This window comes from Corvus hawaiiensis, chromosome 9 (genome assembly GCF_020740725.1).
Source record: "Corvus hawaiiensis isolate bCorHaw1 chromosome 9, bCorHaw1.pri.cur, whole genome shotgun sequence".
Classification (NCBI taxonomy): Eukaryota; Metazoa; Chordata; class Aves; order Passeriformes; family Corvidae; genus Corvus; species Corvus hawaiiensis.
In genome coordinates, this window is record NC_063221.1 from 7086190 (window position 1) to 7107546 (window position 21357).

Genomic DNA, 21357 nt, shown 5'->3' on the forward strand with positions numbered 1-21357 from the left:
GTCCCTGCTTTTATTAAGCAGCCATTTGGATGACATATGGAAATTAATGTTATATTTAGGCATGTTCCTCTATGTCCATGAAGACAGTTACAAAACTATTTTTAACTCTAATACTTGTACTAATCCTCCTAAAACCCACCAAGGAGCACTAACTCTTCTCCAGCAGCAGAGGAAAAACTCAGCCTAGTCTTTAGGGGCGTATTTCTGGACAGATATTTGCCAGAATAATCTGTTGAGTTCACTCTGGTTCTGCTCTTATCTAAAGTTGCTCTGCCCTCCTTGCCAGCATCCCGCTGATTCCTTTGGCTTGCCATATCCACAACCTTGTTGTAGCAAGTCCCAGGACTTGGCAAATGCCTTGGACTGCTCATGGCTCTGGCAAGCACCAGCAGCTCTGTTGCAGATCTGTTCCAACACACATCTGTGTGGGGCTGTCCCTGTAGTGGCCGTGTCAAAATCTGGAATGCTGCTGCTCCTACATGCTCTGTATGTTGCTCCAGGTGCTTGCTCCCAGTTCCTGGGCTTGCGCATACCTACCCACAAAGGTCTCCTGAGCACACCAGATAACCAGCAGCACTTCTTTTCCCTTTAAAGAAAGACTTTCTTCCAAGCCTTTATGCAAGGGAGAAGCCATAAAGATGGGGTTAACAGCTGACATTGTGGATCCAAGTTGCCAACAGAGATGCAAAACCACCACTGAAAGCTCTGAGATTGATTTCTTCAGGAGCTTTTGCCGAGAGGCCAGAGGCAGTGTGCCAAGATCTCCCAGGATGATGGCTCCTGTCTGGGGTATTGCAGCAGATTCCTGTTCATGACACCCTTGTTCTAACCCGCTGGAGTATTCTGTGTTCTGCGGGATGTCTGCAGAAGGATCTGTACTGTGCTTCAGGCATGGCCTCCCCCAAGGGCTGGTGTGTCACTGTAATATAATTCCTCAGCTTGATCCAGCTGGTGGGTGGGTAGGGAAGGAGTGCTCTGCTCCCTCTATAGCTCCGTTCAGCAAGTCCTTCTGCCGGGATGCCAGCCCTGCTCAGGCTCAGATAATCCAAGCGAGCAGCCTCTATTTTTGGCATTTTGTCTGTTCTTTTTTTTCTTTTCCTTTTTCCTTGGCATCTCCTGTTGCCCCACATCACCTCTAGGCCTCCCTTGGGAAGCTGCTCTGCCCATGATGGGATGCAGTACCCCATCACTGTGCTGGGCCCAGCCCTGGGGCGCAGGGATCTATGTCTGCGGAGCCCTGGAGGGGAGCATGCCCTGACACTCAGACCAATTTCTGCAGGACAAAGGAGCAGGATTGCTCCATCTCCTGGGTGAGAGTGCTTCCTGGGCAGCATTCCTTGGGAGATGTGCGTGCCTCCTCCCATGGCTGTGCTGGGCAGCTCCCTGGCCAGCGTGCGAGCAGGGATCATTACCTTGCACTCCTGCCCTGCAGTGCAGTGATGATGGCAATTTATCAGGCTATTCCCTGGTGGACTGGACTTGACCTGGATGCAAGAGTCTCAGTGCTTCCAAACAGCTCCACTCACGTGATGCCCACTCCAGCTTTCCTGGAAGGCAGGTGGATCTGGCGGGAACTGCCTGACACACCGCCATCACTGCATCATAACCTTCAGTTAGGGAAAAAAAAAAGAATAATAATAAAAAAAAAAAAGAAACAGAAAGAACAGCCTTCTGCCCATGATCCCGTGGTAGCCCCAGAAATATGGGCATTAACGTCCAGAGAGCTTTCTTCTCTGGATAAGGGGGGAGTTAATGGGTTTGGATTATTTGTGGTTATCTGGATTTCAGATTGACACCATAAATATTCAAACTCTGAACCTGGCTGGATGGAGCCGCTGTTGACTTTTGTATGACCCAGCTGGAAACTTTAAATCAGCTGTCGACCTGACTTTCAAGGGAGTGAAATGCTCCAAATCCACTAGATAGCATCTCCTTGGTGTTTTATTACCTTCTGAGAACCTCACTTTGGTAGGGACCCAACTCCAGCATCCTTTCAGAAAGCAGGGCTTTATTAGCCTTGCAAAGTCATTAAACCTGCCATGTGGGAATAAGGGTGTCCTACCTTGTGGCAACACACAGGGCTTATTATATGGAACGTACATGATTAATATACAAGTGAAATGAGTCCAGATGCGAGCCTAGCATTGTGTTATTAATAGGCTAGCATAGATCTCTATCAATGGTGCTCTCTGTCTGCTGGATCACACTGGATGCTGTGCTTTCAGTGGGCTTTCTTTGGGTATTTTTTTAACCATTCCTTTGTCTTTTAAGATTGAGGTACAGGGCTTTTCTGAAGGCACTGAGTAGGTTTTGCTCCCAATGTAGAGTGTGCTGTCATTTTGGTCAACAGTCCAGGGCTGGTTTGTAAAATGCTGGGTGAGTCAGGAGTGATACATGGTGAGCAGCTGTGAGGGTGGGCCAGCAGTGCCACCTTGAAGGGCATTCTCTTTCTTGCCCAGTGACAGAACAGAGCAGCCCTCCAACACCAGATTCATCACAGCAAGCAGTGTGTTAAGCACTGTCAGCTTAATGAATGTCACAATGGCCACAGTGTTGGCAAAGGTTATGACCCTTGCTGGAGAAAGAGACCCAGACACCATTTTGGTAATTGTGTGGTGGCAGTGGGGAGAGCAGTGACATACCTGACATGTCTGACTGTTTCCTCCTCTGGAGAGCTGGTCAAAGCCTCCAGAGGGGATGCTCTGAACAGTCAGAGGTGGATGAGTTGGGGCTGGGTGTTTTGCTGGAGTACCTCTGTTGAGAGGGGACTGGCAGTGTGGCTGGAGTCAAGACCTCCAAACCTTTGTAGCCTCATGGGAGATACTAGAGAACTCTTTGCCTCTTCTTCCCTCAGTTACCAGCTGAGAGCTAACCTTTCCAAAGACATGGCTGGATTTGATTGCCCAGCTCTCAGGCTGGTCTGGGTTCACAGCAGTGTGGGGCACTCGAATACCAACATTCATGTGGTGTGAAGTGCTTTTGGGTCCACACAAAGTATGGTTTTGAAAATGCAGAGGCTGGCAAGTCCAGGCTGACAGCTTTTAGACTAACTGGTTTGATGGTCTGGACCTCTAATGTAATGGTTTATCATGTCCAACAGATTTCTGTTCCAAATTCCCTGAGGAGATCCCTAAAATAGCTGTTCAATGAATAGCTTTTCCCTGCAGCTAAGTGAGATGTGCTGGCATTTGAGAGATTTTGGCAAACCAGCCCCACAAAGGCTGAGAAAGGCTCTTAGTCCAACCTTATGGATTATCTCACACCTCCTCTGCTCCTCTGGCTGGTACTGGAAGTGAATCACAGGCAAATGGCCGGGTCTTGTAGTGACCAGTGCTCCAGGTCTTAATTCCATCCCCACCTAAGTTGTGAAGGTGTTTCTTCCTGCAGTTCCTGATGCTTCGAGATCCCTCTCTGAACAAGTCCCCAGAGACATGTGCTGTCCTGGACACCACACACGCAGGGATTTGGAAGTCCCAGCATGGCCATAGACTTCCTCTCATGTCTCCAGTCCACCTGATGTCTTATCCTCCAGCCTGCAGGCAGTGGGCTCTTGTAGGGGCACCTTCCTCCAAGCTCACTCCTGATTATGAAGATGTCTGGGCTCTCTGATACAGCCTCATGTGCCTTGTGCTTTTAATACTGTGTATGAGTTGCTCTCTGCCAACTAAGATTAATTGAATATGTAAAACAATAGGTGCAAGGAATTAATACAGGGCTTTGTAATACAAGATGACTTTTATTCTAGCTTGAATACTTCACACAGCAGCTGTAAGTGCATTAGTTTTATTGATCTATATTCATAAAATTACTTAAATGTACCCTCTGGTGCTGAGTGTCAGGGATTTTCCAATGCTTGCCACTATGCATTTTTCATTAGAGGCTAGCGAAGGTAGATCCAAACTTTGACTGCCCAGGCAAGATTAATTTCATCTTGACAGCCCCAGCCAAACACAAGCAGATTGTTTTGAGAGCTGACCACTAACCATGGTCTCACACCATGTCCCCTGGAGAGGTTTCCCAGGCTCCTTCCTTTGGGCTCTCCTGCATTGTCAGCCTCTCAGTGCTGCCAGGGTACACTGGCTACCAAACACCCGGGCTCCACCAAGGCTTTTCTTCTGCATTTTGTTTTAAAGAATGAAAATGGATGAGTTCCTATATATAGCTGAAACTCTTGTATTAAAACCCTGTCTGTACCACGCATACTAAACCTGGCCCGATCTTTCAAGGTCAGATGTTTGGCAGGTGGCAACACTCTGTAGCTGGTAGAACATTTCTTCCATCCAAATGTGACTGGATTGCCTTATATTTCATCACAGTTTTTGTCACTTTTGCCCAAAAATGCTCAGTTCATTCTCTTGCCCTTCCCTAGTGAGCAATTAAAAAGAGGGGGAAAAAAAGAGGAAAAAGAACATCTTAATTTCTGGTGAAAAGCCTTCTCAAGTTTTTCTTTTAATGGTGTTTGATGGTAATCACTAGCCAAAGGAAACTGTACTTTTTTAGTTTATCAAAAACGTAGGATGAAAAGAACTAAGCTTCCCAGAGAAAAATGAAATGTGATGGGGTTTAATGGTTAGAGTTGAGGCAGGTGGAAAGGCAGCTTTTCCACAGGTTTGTCATGAGATTGGGCGAGGGATGGGAGCTCTTGTATCCCCCCTTTCCTGCACTGGTTTGCTTGTTAAGGTCACGGGGAGTCTCTGGTGTCTGGTAAGAGGCTGAGCTCACACTGCAGCCCTTGCTCAAGGGAGGACACTAAGAAGGTGTCTGTCCTTTAGCTGACAGCCTAGTGAAACTAAAACTCTCTGAGTTTTCTGTCTCTACTAAATTGGGTTAAAATTAGCTGACAGGTTCCAAAGCAATTGAAACACACAAGCCTACGGTGTAATTGCATAAGCCACTTTCCTTGGGAAGCTAAAAAGCACCAGCATGTTTTACAGCACTTATTATAACAATTATTTTGTGATTCGATGTTCATGGCACTGTCTCAATGTGAACTTGAGGAGGGCTGGAGGGGTACAGAGCCCATGGGCCTCTTTGGGAGGATGTATGTGGATGCGTGACTGCTGCAGCAGGAAAGCCTTTGGGATTTGGGATCCCAGCCCTGCAGAGATGCTCTTATCAACCCTGCTGGTGAGGCTGTGCCCGTTGCCACCTAAATCCTCCTCCAAACCCGCCCTGGTTCCCCTGTTTTCTCCTTGGGGCTGGAGGAAGAAGCTCTCAGGGGATGCTGTTGCCTCTGTGCTGTGTTGCCTTAGGGCTGCTGCTTTCCCATGAGAGGGTTACATCTCCGACTCTCATCCTTTCAGGATCAGGGAGTGGGATCTCCTCTGGGCCTTGCAGCAAGGAAGTGCTTCCTGGTTCCTTGTCCTGTCCCAGCTGACAGTGGCTGAAAATCTGTCCCTGGTGAAGTCTGTGCCTCTGGGGTGGAGCAGGGGCACGGTTGCTCCCAGCCTTGCTGTGCAGGTAGCCCTCAGGTGTGTCTGCTCCCCTCAGGTGTGTCCTGTGCTCCAGAGCAAGGGCAGAGCCTTGCTCTACAGTGTGGAGGGAGATTGCCTCTGGTGGCCTCTTCCACCACTCTGTGGGGACTTGGAGGGGGATCTTTGCTTTTAGATTATTATTTCTTTATTTATTAATAAATGGAGGGCATAGGATGGAATATAGCCCTGGCACCACCTTCTCTCCATGTCTCAGCATCCTCCCCGCAGCGGGGCTGGAGGGTGGGTTTGGGCTGGGAGATGGAACTGAGCTGGGCATCCCATCGCTCTCCTGGTCCAGAGCTTTGCCCTCGCCTTGCCGGGGCCAGTTGCCCCCCAGCCCGGGGTGCCAGCACCCAGAGCCTGCTTGGCGCTCAGAGCAGGTGGCTGTGGCGGTGGGTTCGTGAACTTGGCTATGTTTTATAGCCACTAGAGGGGGGTCAGAGACTGCTGGCTTGGGCTGCCGGCAGCAGGGAAGCCCGGCTGGGGGGCTCGGGCTGAGCCCCACCTGGGCGGGCAGCCTTTCCCTGGCCCTCGGCGTGTTTCCAGCGTCTTTCCCAGCCTCAGTGGGATCTCCTTTGGGAAGGACAGTGCTGCAAGCCAGGACGTGCTGTCTGCATCTGCTCCACTTTCTCCCCATGGGAATGTGGCCATATGAGCAGGGAGTGCTGGGTTAGCAGGGAGTTGAGCTGGGGAGTCCCTCTAGCCCACAGAGGGTTTGTCAGCTCAGCTGCAGTAGCACTTTGTAACTTGGGAGCCAGCTGTTGTCCCAAAAAGTCTTCTCTTGCTCACACATGAGCCTGAAACCACCTGAGGCAGCTCTGGGCAAGACCCCATCAGCTCTTCTGGCCCTTGGGTGGACATCCTTCCATCAGGCTGTGCTCCTCCATGTCCCAGCAGGGAGCATGTCCCGTGGCTCTGCAGTTGACATCCCAGTGTCAGTCTGGGTGCCCAGCCCAGGGTATGTGGTTTCAGCCGTTGGTAAAGGGGGGCACTGAGATCTGCCCAGGAACATCAGGCCGTAGGGATCACTGGAGCAATTTCAGCTGGCTGGGAGCAAGTCTGTTTATCGTCTCAAACCAGGCATTCGAGGTGCTCAATTTCCTTTGCTGGCAAAGCCCAGAGCAGTGTTCTGTGCCAAGATGAGAAGAGATGTTCAGAACACTTTTATAGCTCGTTGTTTTCCCCCGTGGGCCCCTAGATGTGATTTTCCTAAAGGGGGAGGAAGTGCTGGATTTTCCATTTCAAGGTGCTGCTCTGCAAATTCTGAGTGATATGAGCCATAACACTTGCAAATTTCTCATGGACATCTTGGCAAGACTCAGACAACTTCTGAAGAGAGAGAAAAGGATGAAAAGAGCTTGATTGCCTTTTGCAGAGCCTGGCATAGCATCGAGAGGGACTTCTCTTCCCAGGAGCAATACACCTCTGCTGCTGTCACATGGTGGATGTTCATGGTGGCTCTGGAGCAGGATGCAAAAGCAGGTAACTCGATGGCATCAAACTGACGTTCTAAGGTCCCCCATACTTGTTGCTGAGAGCACCCAGTCCCTAACACATCACGGGAGCAGCCTGTTCTCCATGTCACTGGGCAGTGATGGGGCCTGGTTGCATTAATGGATGGGAGGGATTTGGCCTCTCTACCCCTTGGCCTCCCCACAGCTTCAGGATCGTTTTAAGTGCAAAGCTGTGGATTATAAATTATACAGCATTTATAATCAGGAAAACATCTGCTGGGTGCTCTTTCCAGTGGACAGGGCCAGCCAGAGGCTCCAGGACACGACGCGTAGTGGTTGCACCAATCGCCACCTGTCTGCTCCTATAATCGAGTTGATTTTTTACGATCTTGACATCAGCTTTCAAGATGCATGATCTATGTGTTTATTTAGCTGTCTTTCCTGGCGTCCCTTAGTTTTGAACTCCTGTAAATCCTCCCACAGTTGGATTTCTGCACTTTTCAGAGATTACATTTCCTGACAGTACATTTCTCCTTCCCCCTCACTGCGTTGACAGCTCAGGCGAGGCTCCAGGGACTGAAGTGTTCAAACCTGGCTCTGGAAAGCTGAGGTCTGACACAGAGTGGGTCTAACTTTCCAGGGCCAAGGAACTGGTACCAGTGTAAGCAGGAGAGGTGACCCAAATGTGCTGCTTTGAGGTTGAAGTCCCCCTCCAGGTTCAAAATTGATCCAGGGGCTGTGTCAACCTCCAGGACTTGTCCATGTGTGGCCTCTGTGAGAGGACCTGCTCAAGTCATGTCTCCAGGCCAGAAAGGTAAGTGGACTTGATGTGGTCAGAATAGCAACTTTTTATTAAATAGCCCAAATTCTGGCTGGTGGGCACAGAGTTTTGCAGTTCTGTTTGTTTGGGTCCCTGTGGCCCTTGTTCACGGATGTTCTCATTTCAACAGGAGTTAACCCAGTCAAGAGCTTCCAGGGGGTCCCAGTTCCAATGATTTCCAGAAGGATCTCATTATAAATGCCCTCATTTTTCACAAAACCGTGTCACTTTTGTCCTCTTCTTTTGGGAAAGTACATCTAGTGCTGAACTCCACCAGCTTCCAGATGTTTACAGATGGCTGAATACTTGCATGCTACTGGGAAAGAACATGCAGCAGCCTTTGCTTTTTGTGCTTTTTTCTTCCAGCAAAACAGGTATTGTTGAGCAGAGCTATAGCCAAGAAACCTCCGAAATCTGTGGGATGCTTCCTACAACCCATAGTCTCTGACTTCAGCAACTGGGAATATATCTCCATGGAAAACTGTGTGAGTGGTAAGAGTTTAACCTGGGCTGGTCTGGCTTTCCAGGTGTGGTTTGCAACCAGCCTCCCTTTCCCAGCCTGTCCAAGCACCTTTTATTCACTCCTTGTCCACTTTAGTCCCCTCTGGCCTTTTTCTTATCCCCTTCATGGGGCTCTTCTGCCTGGTCCTCAGCCATTGTGCTGCCTGCCACAGTCCCTCCTTTCTCTGCTCCTTTTGAGAAGGAGGAGGGGAGACTTCCAGGATCCAGAGCCATCCTGGCTCTGCCCCATGTTGTGCCTATGCCACTTGATCCCTGACTCTCTCCCCAAACTTCTCAGCCACCAGTGACATGTGAATTAATTTATTTACAGCTTTAATACCTCTAGAAGGAGTGTTCTGCTTGACTGCATGCTGAAGGCTTCCCCATCTCTTGAAGAGGATCCCTGGCTCTGGCAGGTACCACGCCTGATATTTTTCTGAAGCCAATGTGAACTTGTCCCAGGTACAAATTCATCTTTAAAGTCCTTGCACTTGTGCTTGGATCAAGTGGCATTCCTACCCACTGCTAACCCTGCTTCTGAGCTCCTCTGCTGCCTGCAGCAGCACTCAGAGGTGTCCACATAAAAAGGATTTGAATGTTCTGTGTAACTCAGGACATAATTTCCCAGCTCTGTTACCCGGCCCCAGTTGTACCTGCTGTTTCACTCATCCCTCAGTGGGAATGGTGATGGCTCCCGCTCAGTGGCGCCATTTTAAATGTCCAGCAGGAACAAAGCTCCTGATAAAGGTCCAGTTTTCCATGGGTTTGGTCTAAAACCTACAAGTTTTTACCCACTAAAGATCTGTCTGGACAGCTGAACATATATATAGGTGACATCACACCTGTATGTGTATGACAATGTCACTCTTGCTGCATCCTCATGCTGTGACCTGGCAGCAGCATGCTTTGATGGTTTTTGGGGCCACAGCTGAGAAAGCCACAGAGGCAGACAGCATGTCCTAAACCAATGTCTCTGACTGGCTTCTTTTTCTCATCCTTCCCAACATGGTCCTCATTGCCAGGTCCTCTCAGCCATCCTTGTCCAGTAGAGACGAGAAGAATTGATGACTTACTATGGCATAATTTACCCCTCTGCATAATGAGATGCTAAAGGCTCTCTTTTACACTAGGCTGGAGAGTTGCCTTTATGGACATCCTGAAGTCTTGGGCTTGAATGGAAACCCATATCCTACTAGGAGAAGATTGGATATACCTCATCATCACTTGTGCATATTTTTGCCTGCCAGGCAATTGCAGAAAAATAGGTGAGGAAAGATTGATCTGTAGGGATTAATTTTATGGGCTTGTGTGGAATCCACCTCCCATCATTTACCAACAGGTTAGCCGATGTCCTTATCATTCCCTTCATCCTGGCAGGGAATAACCTGCCAAATGAGCTGTCCCTTTATAAGGGTGTTATCATGTAGAACAGCAAAGCGGATTTGCACCTCTGATGGCTCCATGGTTATTTATATGGCATTAATGCCTTACTGAAGCCTGGGTCTTGTTGTGTTGCTCCTTGGGAGAGAGATCTTCCTCTGCTAAATTGCTCCAGGTGGGACAGGGAATGGAAATGTACTGGGAGCAAACAGGTTTCATGGTCAGGCAGCTGCAGGTTGAGAGCAGATCCCACCATACCAGACGGCCTTTATCACACATAATTGAAGTCATGTTTGCCCCTACAGGGCTGCTTGGACTGCAAAAAGGCTGTTGTGATCTGCCCATGTTGCACATGTATGCTCCTGTAAAAAGTGACTTAGATGGAGCTTGATCCTACAGTGAATTCCCATTGTCCCCACCCCATTTTCTGTGTGGTTCAGTGACCACCATGTTTGGTGCAGGGCTGATGAGCCTTGCCCAGCCCAGCTCTCACCTTCAGCCTGTGCCTTCCCATTTCATTTAGGCTGGAAAGCACCTTCCTTGGAAACTCTCTCTGCTACCAAGAGCTGGTGACATGGCTTGCTAATGGTGTCACAGTCAGACTTTGCCCTCTAGGTCTCATCTTTGGAGCCAGTGCCCTTATTAGAAATACAATCCTTCTCTTCCCCCATATTTTTTTTTTAAAGTATCACTGAAAACTAAGGCACAGAGAAATGGAGCCCTTTGCCCAAGGTCATTAACCAGCTGCAGAGTCTGGAGTAAGAGAGCCTTGATTTCCTGGCTTTGTGTCACAAGTGTGAACAGCTCCTTACTCTGATGACAGTGAGGGCTTTACAGTAAGGAAGGGGGGAAAAAAAGCCATATTTCAACATGCTTCTTTCTCTGTCCCTGAGTGCATTCCCTAGGGTGAGAGTGAAGTCAAGGGGCTGCTGTGAAAGGGTTATAGCTGACCTCTAATCACAACCGATTAATGATAGCCCCAGGGAGCGAAAGCCCTTGAGCTGCCAGGAAGGAGGTGAGCATGGAAAAGCAGAGAAGTTTTAAATGTGGCAGCCAGAGTCCAAAGTAGAACAACAGCCAAGGAAACAGCTGTGCCTGGACACAGTGCAGGAATGGAGGGGATTCATTCATTCCCAGCAGTTTAGATCCAACCCTTCAATCTGCTCCGACCAGACTTGTTGCTCTGAATCAGCTGGTGATAATTTGGGGCTTTTTAATTTGTTTGTTCAAACTAAGCAAAAAAATTTGCTGTGAGGGTGGGTTAGTATTTAGCTGCAAGCAGAGCACAGCAACATTGTGTGAGGGTGAGGAACACTTGTCAAACCAGGGAAACTGAGGCAGAACACCAGGATGGGGTGAGCAGAGCCAGGACCAGGAGGAACACCTGCTTCTCCTCGCACCACCAGGCATCCAGCTTTGTGCTGGGCTCAGCAGAAATCTTGCCTTAATGTAATTAAAGGATGAGCAGAGGTGGCTGCAAGAGGCTGTTTATGAGTGCAGAGGAGGGCATGCCAGGAACACACTCCATTCCCTGATCGGAGCTGCTGCACGGGAGCACAACCCTGGACAAGGATGTGCATGGCTCAGATGCTCTCCAGCTTTCCAGCTCCTCCATGAAGGTCTGAGAGCAAATTGGCTGCTAATGCAGACAGGAGCTGGCTGGACTCAGCACTCCTGCACTACAGACTGCGGGATGGATGAGGAAACCCATGCTCCTACTCCAACAGGTCCAACCCTGCTTGTTAGACCTGGTCAATAGTTTCCTGTCAAAAGCAATTCTCTGACAAACAGATGTTGATTTTTTTTTTTTTTTTCCTGCCAGAGCAGAATTTTTCTCCGAACATGTCAATTTTCAGCCAAATTTCTTGCTTTTGGTGCTTGGTGCTTCTTTTTCCTCCTTGCTTAAAAAACAATAGTGAAAACAGGGTTGTCAGCTCTCAAAGTCTGAATCTGAAGGTTCAAGCCAGCAAGGTCTCCAAGTGTATTTTTGATTTTATGCCAAAAAAAAAAAAAAGAGAGGAATGGAAGAAGGTTTTTAAGAACTGACTGTCACGGTAGAAAAACATGTTAAAGAATGTCAGGAAAATTTCTGGAGGCCTGGTATCTGTAAGACTCTTTTCTGGCTTGTAGTTGTGAGTCTGAGGTTGGTTCAGGTGGAGTAGAGCTTGTGATTCTTGAGGTAGTCCTGTGGAGGGCCAGGAGTTGCACTTTGATGATCCTTGTGGATCCCTTCCAATTCAGGATATTCTATGATTCTATGAGCTTGGGGACAGGGATGGTGGCAGCCCAGCTCTGGTGACATCCAAAGGTTTCTGTTAGTGTGTCCCACTCCCTGTGCAGGTCATGAGGCCTGCTGTGTCTTCTGTGCTTGGTCAGCTCAATGGGCAAAGCTCGTGCTCAACATTGAACACAACAGCTCCTTAATATAACAAAAAATGGGCTGTCTGGAGAAATGCTGCCTTCTTTGGGAAGCTTTGGGTAGAGTCTCTGCTCTCAGACAGCCTGGCTGGCAGAGGTGATGGGGAGGTGCTGTCCCACTGTGAAGGAAAACAGTGATGATTTTTGTCCTTCCCTGGCCCACTGGGTGTCTGTCCACCTGGTGCTGTGTGAACAACTGTGATGTCTCTGGCAGCACCATGGTTTCAAGAGTTGATGCTCTGGCTCACTGATTCTGGAGCTACACATGGATGTAGCTATGACCTGCACAAAGGAAGACCACACTGGGACCCAGAGGCTGGAGGGTGCCTTGCTCTGTGAGGATGCACAGAGGTGAGGGAGACCTGAGGGGACAAGCTGGCCCCAGGCTTGACAAAGCTTTTGGGTGTTGCCTGAGTTAATGCAGGGAGCGAGGGCGCCTCTTGTTTGTATTTATGCATGCAAAGAAGTGCCTGCTGGGGAAGGAGTGGAAGGCTTGTGATTTATCATTGCTCTGTAATGGGTGCCTTGCTTCTAGTGAAAGAGGTCAACATCCCTGAGAGATACCAAACCCCCTCCGTATTAATGTCCTGTTACAGCTAATGGCTTGGGGTAGGGCAAGCAGGTCTTACAAGGAAGGCATTAAAGAACAGCGCTACTTGGAAGGGAAGCCAAAGAATTTACAGCAATATTTACACAGAGGCTCTCCCCAGAGATAAGGAGGTACACAGTCGGCTTGGGAGATAAGCACAGCTGTGGGACGAGGCAATGCAGGCACTGTTTGTGCATCCTGAAGTTCAAGGGGATCAGAAGCCAGAGCTGTGTGGTGCAAGAGAGGGGGATGCGAGGAGGACCACACACACCACCTGGGACCTGGCCTCTGGGAGGTACAGATGTTGTGTTTGCTCAGTGGCTTGCAGTGAGAAATGAAGTCAGTACTGCTCCCTCAGGTTCCTAGACCTGAGCTCCAAACCTGGGCTTGAAGGTGTGGATTATTACAAGTTAATGAGTGCAATGTCCTGTCCTGGTGAAGATGTGGAGATCTGCCCCAGGTTAATGTCCCTGGCAGCCACCATCTGTCCTGTCCACCACACACTTTGGGAGCTGCAGGTTGACAGTTGTTTCTCCAGCAGGTCCTGCTAGTGCATCCCAGCTTCATCTCCAACAGCCCTGTCTTGACTCCACATGGCCATGTTCTGTGGAGCTCCAGGGACACATCTGACAGCCCAAAGGGAAAAGGCAAACCTCTACATTTCATTTGAGGTGAGATACAATTCCTAGACAAGCATGTGTTCCAGGACACAGGTTGTAAAAGGTCACCCAACCTGGGGAGCAAGTAAGAAACTTTACCTCTTCCCTGTCCAGGTGATGTTGCAGTCAGGTCTCCCCTCCTTAGTTTTTAGCTCCATTTTTCCACCTTTCCTGTTGGCTCTGAGAGACATGCAGTGCATCTGCATTCGGTTGTCCCTCTGTTGTGCTGGCTGAAGATCCCTCAGACCATTCTCTGCCTTGTCCAGCCACTTGCTGCCAGATAAGCCAAAATCTCACATCCTCATCCAGCCAAATCTCCTGACCCAAACCTGGCTGAAGACAAAAGGAATTTCACTTGGTTTTTTCCTCATTGACAGCACCAGGGTTTGGATTTAGTCATGTGGAGAAACCAAATAAGCCCTGTGTATAAGCCCTAACAAGACAGCCCAGCCTGCTCCATGCTCCCTTCCTGCATCAACCAGACACTTCCCTGTGCCTCCCCTCTCGCTCCTGGTTTCTTTATGTGCTGAAATCAGCCATGGCCACCACGTCATCCTGTGCTAGACCACATCTCCACCATCCTCCCCGACCCCTAATAGCACTCGGCCACCAGTTTCTGAGCACTCCATCCATCATTTGACTAGCACATTATTTATTTACCATGGGGGAGAGAAAGGAGTTGGGTTGTCTGGAGAATGTATTAAATTTTCATTTGTTCTCATTGATTCCTGAAAGGAAATTGCTGAGTTATGCCATCAGGTTGGACAATACGGAGAGCAGCTACTAGAGGGGGTTACTGGGTGTGAAATAGGGGCAGAGTTAAGGTTGTTTTGAACATTAGGTGGAAGTTACTGTGACCATTTAGCTGAGCAACCCGATGAAATGTGTTGTCTGCTTCCCTCAGTCTCTGCTGTAGCTGCTTGCCCAGACTCTTCCCAGTTTCTCCTGCCATATGGGACACACGTGGTGCTGTTTCCTCCTGGCTGCTGGGCGAGGAGCTCTCGCTCACAGGTTTCCCCACTGACTCTGAAGCACCGTGCGTGTGCGTGGGAGCAGCTTCTGGCAAGGGCTCTTTCCCCGTCTGCAGGAGATGCTTGGCCTCTTCCAGCTCATCCCAGTTGGTTTGGAGACAGTTGCCTGACATATTTCTTCTCCAGGCATGTCTGGGCTCTCTCCCCCTGAATTTCTGCTGTGGTAGTTAGCACGTTATTTATGGCAATTTTTTCCTATTTTTTTAGTATGTACTAATATTGTAGGTTGCTCAAGAATACTGGCTTTTCCATAGGGTTCCTTGTCATCCAAAAGCTGTTCATTTTTCTTTCCCAGCCAGAACTGGCATCCCAGCCAACAGTGATGATTATGGTTCAGGTTTTCCATGCTTTGAATGATTATTGTTCAGGTTTTCCATGCTTCGAAGCCCACCAAGGACTGACTTGGAGTCTCAGCTGAGGACTGGCTCATATTACTTCATGTAAGTTCCATTTTCTAACCAAGTTAAACTAAAAGTGTTGTCTGAACCCCATCAAGACACCAGGGTTGCCCTAACTTTTGGAGCAAGTCTTTAGTGAAAATGTTGAAATCTCATCTGAACAAGATGGAGAAGAAATTCTCCTTAGTGCAAAGTCTCATGGCTGGGATTTTTGAGGACAGACACTGTTTTCTGGGTTAAAATGGCCACCTGTGTCTCATGCTGCCTGAGGACTGTGGGCTGGGGAAGTCCCCACATCTCTGAGGAGGTCACCTCCATTTCTGGCCCCTCTGACCCTGCTTGCTGTCTCAGGTCACAGTAAACCCTTAATTCAGGGAACCACAATGTAGAAGTGGAATGTTTTTACTGGGGTTTTATTTTTGCAGTCTGGAGCATAATCAGGGGTCCTTGGGTTTCTGTGGGAGTTGAAAGAAAGGACAGAGCAAACTGGCACTGTTCCCAGTCCAAAATGTTTTCACTAATTGCATGCAACCTTCCTTACAGGAGAGAGAGGCTGCAAATACCACCGGCAGTTTAATTACCACTGCTGGTTCACATTGATTTTATTTATGCTGCTCCCGGTGCTGCATGTGAGCAGCGTGTGTGTGTGTGCAAGGTGGGAGTGGGATGTGCAGGGAATCATGGATGGCTTGAGGAAGGGAGCTAAGGAACTTGTGTGTGTTTATTTGGGGGTGTGGAGTGTTTCCAAGGAGCCCTGAGGTATTCAGCAGCCGCACCCCAACACCCATTGGTGGTGTGGATTGGGAAGGGACTGTGTGAAGCTGAACACAGGTATAGGAGATACATGTTGGGGTGAGACCCCTGGATTCCCAGGCCTGATTCCCAGAACTACTGGGCTTAGCCACCACCCTGACTTAACTCCAAGCCCCGTGGTGGATCAGTTCCCCTTGCTGTCCTTCCCCTCCTTGAACAAAATGTGCTTCCTCCCCATCCTGAAGGGGGGGAGAGAGCAGCATGGGAGGAATCCAACGTGAGCAGGCTGATGGCTGCTGTCCCAGTGCAGGCTCAGCAAATGGGGCTTGTGATGGATGAATGTGCAGGGCAAGAAGTAATAAAATGGGCCCCAGTCATGTAATCTTCCATTAAAATGAAATGCATACCAGAAATGAGGCATTTCTGCAGCTTGTACCATCTCCCACGGAAGATCATGAATAAAAGAGGCAAGTGTACTGTTGACAGATGCCGGCATGCATAAAGGACAGTTCCTATAAAGGCAAAGCCCCAGCTAACAGATGGACTAAAGATGTGAGATGCAGGAAGATTTACCAGTCTAAATAATTCAAGGGAATGTCGTATGGGGAGGCAGTGCTGGAGAGGGGAGTCAGCAGAAGGTACAGATGGAAAGGCAGGCCAGGCCTTTCCCACAAACCCATTATGAACATCACTTGTCTGAGTGACAGTATGTTGCACAAGGCACCAGCAGAGATGGGTGGATTTGCCTCCAGCACTCCTTCTGCAAGGTCAGGAGTAGAGGTAATCTCAATGGTTGCAACTATTTGAGGTTTGCCTCCTGTAAGGCCGCTTTCTCCAGCCTTTCTCCTCTCCCACCTCTTCTGCTCTATCCCTTCTTCACCTGCTGCTGGGCAAAATGGGAACACAGAAATGTTTCTGCAGCCATGAGCAGAGGGTAGAGGTGGCAAAGGCATTCAGTGCTCCCATTGCTCTTCTCTGCCTTGCTCAGATCCCTGGACATCCTTTGGACTTGGAAGGGGCCTGGGGGCCAGTGCTGGGTGCCCTGTGCCCATTGAGGGGCACTGGTGGGGCATTTGGTGCCTTTACGTTGCTTGGTGAAGAGACGTGGCTGCTATGTGATGTTTCTGTGCCCTGGTGATGACAGCTGGAAAAATTTTGTGAATCTCCCTGGCCATTAATAGGAAGTATGAGAAGGGCTGGCTGAAGCATTGCAGTGTGTTGGGAGGGTTTTTGCAACACGGGATGGAGGGATAAGCTGGTGTAGGAAGTGGCACAGAGGATGGGGCATCGAGGTGGCTGACAGCAGGGCAGGGGATGCCCAGGGCCCCTCTCCCACTGCTCCCTGGGAGCCTGGGGTTGGCTTGGTGAATATGAGACATTTTGGTAGAAGAGGGAGGATAAAGGGCAAGATGCAGAGGGTTAGATAGAAGTCAGTGGCAGCTGCTTGGCAGAGATTGTGCATGCTCTCCGCTCAGAGAGGACGCCTTCCCCGGGCTCGTCAGCCGTCTGCAGCACGGCGATTAATCATTGGTGTCAGAATCCCTAATCCTATTCAATGGAAAACAAACAGCACGGAATCCAGCCCTGTGCTGAGCCCAAGCAATTAGCATGTTTACATGGGCTGGGGAAGCTCAACAAAGAGTGGCCAACAGGGGCCACGGGAAATGAACCCTTGTCAGCCCCTAATGTTCCGACTGCCTGGGATCCCCAGGCTCTGACTCAGGTCCAGGCTTGGAAATGTGGCTCAAAGCAGTTGAATGCAGCTACTTGCCACCAAAACATGATTTTTCTCGATTAGGGCTCAGGTGCGCGTGAGTGTGGGCAGCTGCTGAAGTGGGGGGATGTGTCTGGTATGGATGGTCAGCTGGGGAAACAGGATCTGGAGGAGATGAGGGATTTGCTCCTGCTTAGGCTTTGAATTAGTTGCAAAAGTAGCAGCCAAAGCCTTTGCAACTCCAGCAAACACAGCCCTGATGCCAACCCCTTGTCCCCATTCCTCCTGCACCTCTCAGGCCCTCACTGCTGGAGCAGGATTGGGCTCTTCGGGGCCAGGGATGTGCAGGACCAACATCCCTGGTGGGCTGGACCCCACACAGGGGGCTCAGGTCTCTCACATGGGCTTCAAGGAGGTTTGAGAGGTGGGTTGCAAGGAAAGACACAGGACTAATGAGACATATCTGACCCGTGTGTGTGTCCCCAGGGCCTTGCAGCAGCCATCTCAGATGAAAAAAATTCCCAAAACCAAGAGCAACAAAAAGCTTCCTCAAAGTGGATGGAGGAGTCCAAGGCATGGACAGCCCTTCCTGAGCATCTCTGCCCTGCTCTGGATTATTTAACTGGGTTCTGCAAACACAACTTCAAACAGCAAACAGCAAAACAAGGGGAGTGAGACATAACCTTTTTTTCTGCAGGACCTGCCTGAAGCTGGGTGACAATGTGGGTACGTTGGCAATGGAAAAAAAGTTTATGTTTTAAGCTTCACGTGACCTCTGGAGCTTCTGGGCTTTGGAAGGTGGGAGTGAGACAATCCTCACAAGCACTCAATACCTGTCAAAGTGAAGGGGCTTTCCTGGGTACGCAGCTTTCCCCCTTCCTTCCCAGAAGTGTATCTGATTTTTGGGGGTGGAAAAAAAGAGGATTGATTCAAATAAAAATGTATTTGTATGAGAAAAATTATTTCCTTCCATGAGTAAACACATAGTTTGAGGCAAATTTATGGCTTTGGCCTGGTCATTAATATCTGGTTGTCAAAAAGTATTGGTTTGAACAAAAATATGTTGTAATAAAAATGCATTGTTTTGAAGAAATTTATTGTCCCCATGAAAACCTATTCAATTCAGAAAGATATGTTGATTTCAATGAAAATCTATTTGTTTTAAGAGACAGAGAGAGGGAAGTTGCACTTAGCCGAGAATCAGGGGCTTCTCTCGGTACAGATCTCCCTGCAGTCCCTTGGCTATTAGGATGGGGAAAGCTGGAAAATCAACAACTGGGCGGCAAAGGAAACCTGTAGGTCTTGCCTGTGCTCAGTGACCATCCTCCCAGCTGGAGAAAAGTGCCCAGCTCCCCTAGGGTAAGGAGGGGACATGGTTGTCTCCATCCTTATGGATTGGATGGCTTCTCCCACAAACAGCTTTTCTCACCCTGCAAATCTAATGTTTAGGTGACTTTCAAAGGTCCTTTCCAACCCAAAGTGATCTCTCATTCACCAGTGCGGATCCCAGCAAGTGGCTGCTCATGTGAACCCACCTCCAGCTGGAAAGGTGCACCTCTTGTAGGTGACCAGGGACCTTCATCTTCTGCTTCCTGTCTTGAGCCACACGTGAACAGCAATGAAGCAAATGGCTTCATTTGTTTTATTCAGTCTAGAAACAACTTCCTAACTTGCTGTGTAGGAATGTGTGTCGGTGAGATGGCTGTGTCCACACTGCTACCCATAATACTTCCCCTTTGGTGTGGTGGCACAAGGAAAGGGCCCCTTTTGTCTCAGGGCAGCTTTATGGTGTGTCTTTGTGGTTCTCCCAGCCCTGCTCCGAGATGGGACTGAGGTTTGCTATCCTGCCTAAGCCTCTTTCCTTGCCAGCAGGGACTGGATGAAATTCACCCTGAGCTCCAAAGCCCTAATGCTGCCTTAGCTGGGATTATGAGAGAAGCCACCATGGTATCACCTGAAATCCACCTCCCGGTGCCTCCTGTTTAAAACAATCAGCAGATGTTTGCAGTGGGCTTTTTCTTTCATTATGCTCCAACTCTGCTATTTAATCAGCTTCTTTCTTCCTCTGTTTGTACAAGGTATCACTTGCCCATATTAAAGGGGGGGAAGGGAAGGTGCGAGATAAAAAAAAAAATAAAATAAAATTGCCTACCCAAGAAATGTCACTGCCATGGTATTATCCCCTCCCTGCCAACACATGCACGGGTTCTGGTGTCAATGGAAAGGTTGCCTCTGATTAATATTAATAAAGAATTAGAGCTGTGTTTGTCATGATCACCTCGTTTGGTATTGCTCTGTGTGGCAGGTGAAAGCAGGGGAAGGAAGGGAAGAGGTCTGCACAGCATTCATTAATCATTTCATCACGAAGGAGTTCAAAGCAGAGGCCGGCCTTAACAAGGGCTGCAGGCAGGGATGGGACTGTGTTTATTCAGATGTGCCTCCTTATGTCCCTGACCTCCTGCCCCGTCAGCTGGTGTGGGCCTCCAAAACTAAGATGCTCTTCTAGGATCCAGGGCTTCCTACCCCTAAATGGGGCTGCCCTTGTCTTGTCTAGGTCAAGGTGATGTCACGTGAAAGTCTGACATAGGTCCACTATTGGTATCTATTTATCAGTTAAAAAATTACTCCTCAAGAGATCCTTGTTTCCCCTTGGAGTCAAGAAGATTATTAAAGAGTGGTGAGACCATCCTTTGAGAAGCTGTGTGATGGTAAACTTCCTTCTGCATGCTGGGACTCCTCAGAAGAACAGCTCCTCAGGGCAGGTGAGCAGTGGCCAGGAACTGAGAGACAATTATGAAACATGGTGGTCTCCGGGAACTCTTGGAGTAAGCCCTAGGAAGCCATGTTCCATCTCCAAGGCAAGACAGTAGGGATACATTTGAATTTAAGATGTACCCCTCAGAGGGTTCCTTGTCCTTCTAAAAGATGGTTCCTCCCATCATAAAATAGGTGCCTAAGCTGGAGGACCCCACACCCCTTGCTCTGTTGACTAGAAGACCCTACAGGTAGCCTTGTACTTAAACAGCTATTCAGTGGTTCAAGTCCAGTGGCCTAAATCCCATCTGCACATCTTTACAGAGCTGTTCCTGTAGTAGGCCAGCCCTGCCCTTGGCACATGGTGTTGTTGGGAATATGAAGATGAATGTCACAGGAGTTCAGATTCTGTATTTTAAGCAGGTTGGAATATTAAGAGTGAGTGGCTCTGACTGAGGCTGGTACGTTGCACTGGGATTGTGGCACCCAAGTCAGTCTTGGCTGATGTTTGCATGCAGAGCTTAGCATGGGCAATTTATGCAGACTTTTAGTGGTATTTTGTTTCTTAAAGGTGTGGAGATTCCCGTAAATCTTGGCTTAAACACATCTGTGTGTGGCCAAAACTGGTCTCTGCTTTCCTTATAATCTGTATTTTCTAGATCCAAGACCACAAGGCGATGCACACATACATATGGCAAAAGTTCTTTGTATTAAGAATTTACAGCTCAACCTTCTTGTTCCTTTTTCCTCCTTTTTTTTTTTTTTGGGGGGGGATGCTATTTATTATTCAAATGTGGGGAGAGTCAAGCCAAGTGGTGCATTGCTCTCATTAATTATTCTCTGGGATTAAGGAATCGGTTAAAACCATATCTCCCTTAATCCTGTTTTATTAATTTTATATTCTTGGCAAAAAAAAGAAGCAAAGCAACAACCCTCCCCAACCCTCTTTACAAAGGGATCATGCAGCTTTCTGCTGGGACCCTGAGAACAGGAGGTCTCTGGTGTTCCATGGATGCTCATTTTTTAATTTGATAAAATAAATTAGCACAGGATTAGAGCATTCCTGACAGCACAGCTTGACTGCAGTTACCACCTTAAGGGAGGCATTAAGTATTGTTTTAAGGGCAGAGGTGAAGTGGGAGTGTGCCGGCCCCTCTGCTCCTCGGAGAGTGGGAACTTTCCTCTCACTAGGAGCACAACTGGTGGCCTCTCCTCCCCCTCCCAGCCCAGCCAAAGGGGCTACCTTTCTCCAGTGACAGGTTTTGGTATGGGTGAGGTGGACACTGCTTGGTCAGACACACTCATGGGCCCATCAGCTTGTTCTGTGTAGCAGCCAGGGTTGATAATTGTAACTAGCCTCTTCCTTTTGGGATATTACGGAGATGTAAATGAAATGTTTTTCCCTAAAACAG

At 48.7% G+C, this 21357-nt stretch overlaps 1 long non-coding RNA gene across 1 annotated transcript in view; it reads left to right on the top strand.

Moving 5' to 3' along the window:
• The window catches only part of LOC125330489, a 92001-nt gene extending 72668 nt beyond the window's left edge, over nucleotides 1-19333 (top strand). The window contains exons 8-13 of the long non-coding RNA XR_007205564.1: nucleotides 8115-8240; nucleotides 8581-8665; nucleotides 9380-9514; nucleotides 13178-13307; nucleotides 14622-14766; nucleotides 17678-19333. This is a non-coding gene — a long non-coding RNA (uncharacterized LOC125330489). The remainder of the gene's footprint in view (nucleotides 1-8114; nucleotides 8241-8580; nucleotides 8666-9379; nucleotides 9515-13177; nucleotides 13308-14621; nucleotides 14767-17677) is intronic.
• Nucleotides 19334-21357: the final 2024 nt, after the last annotated feature.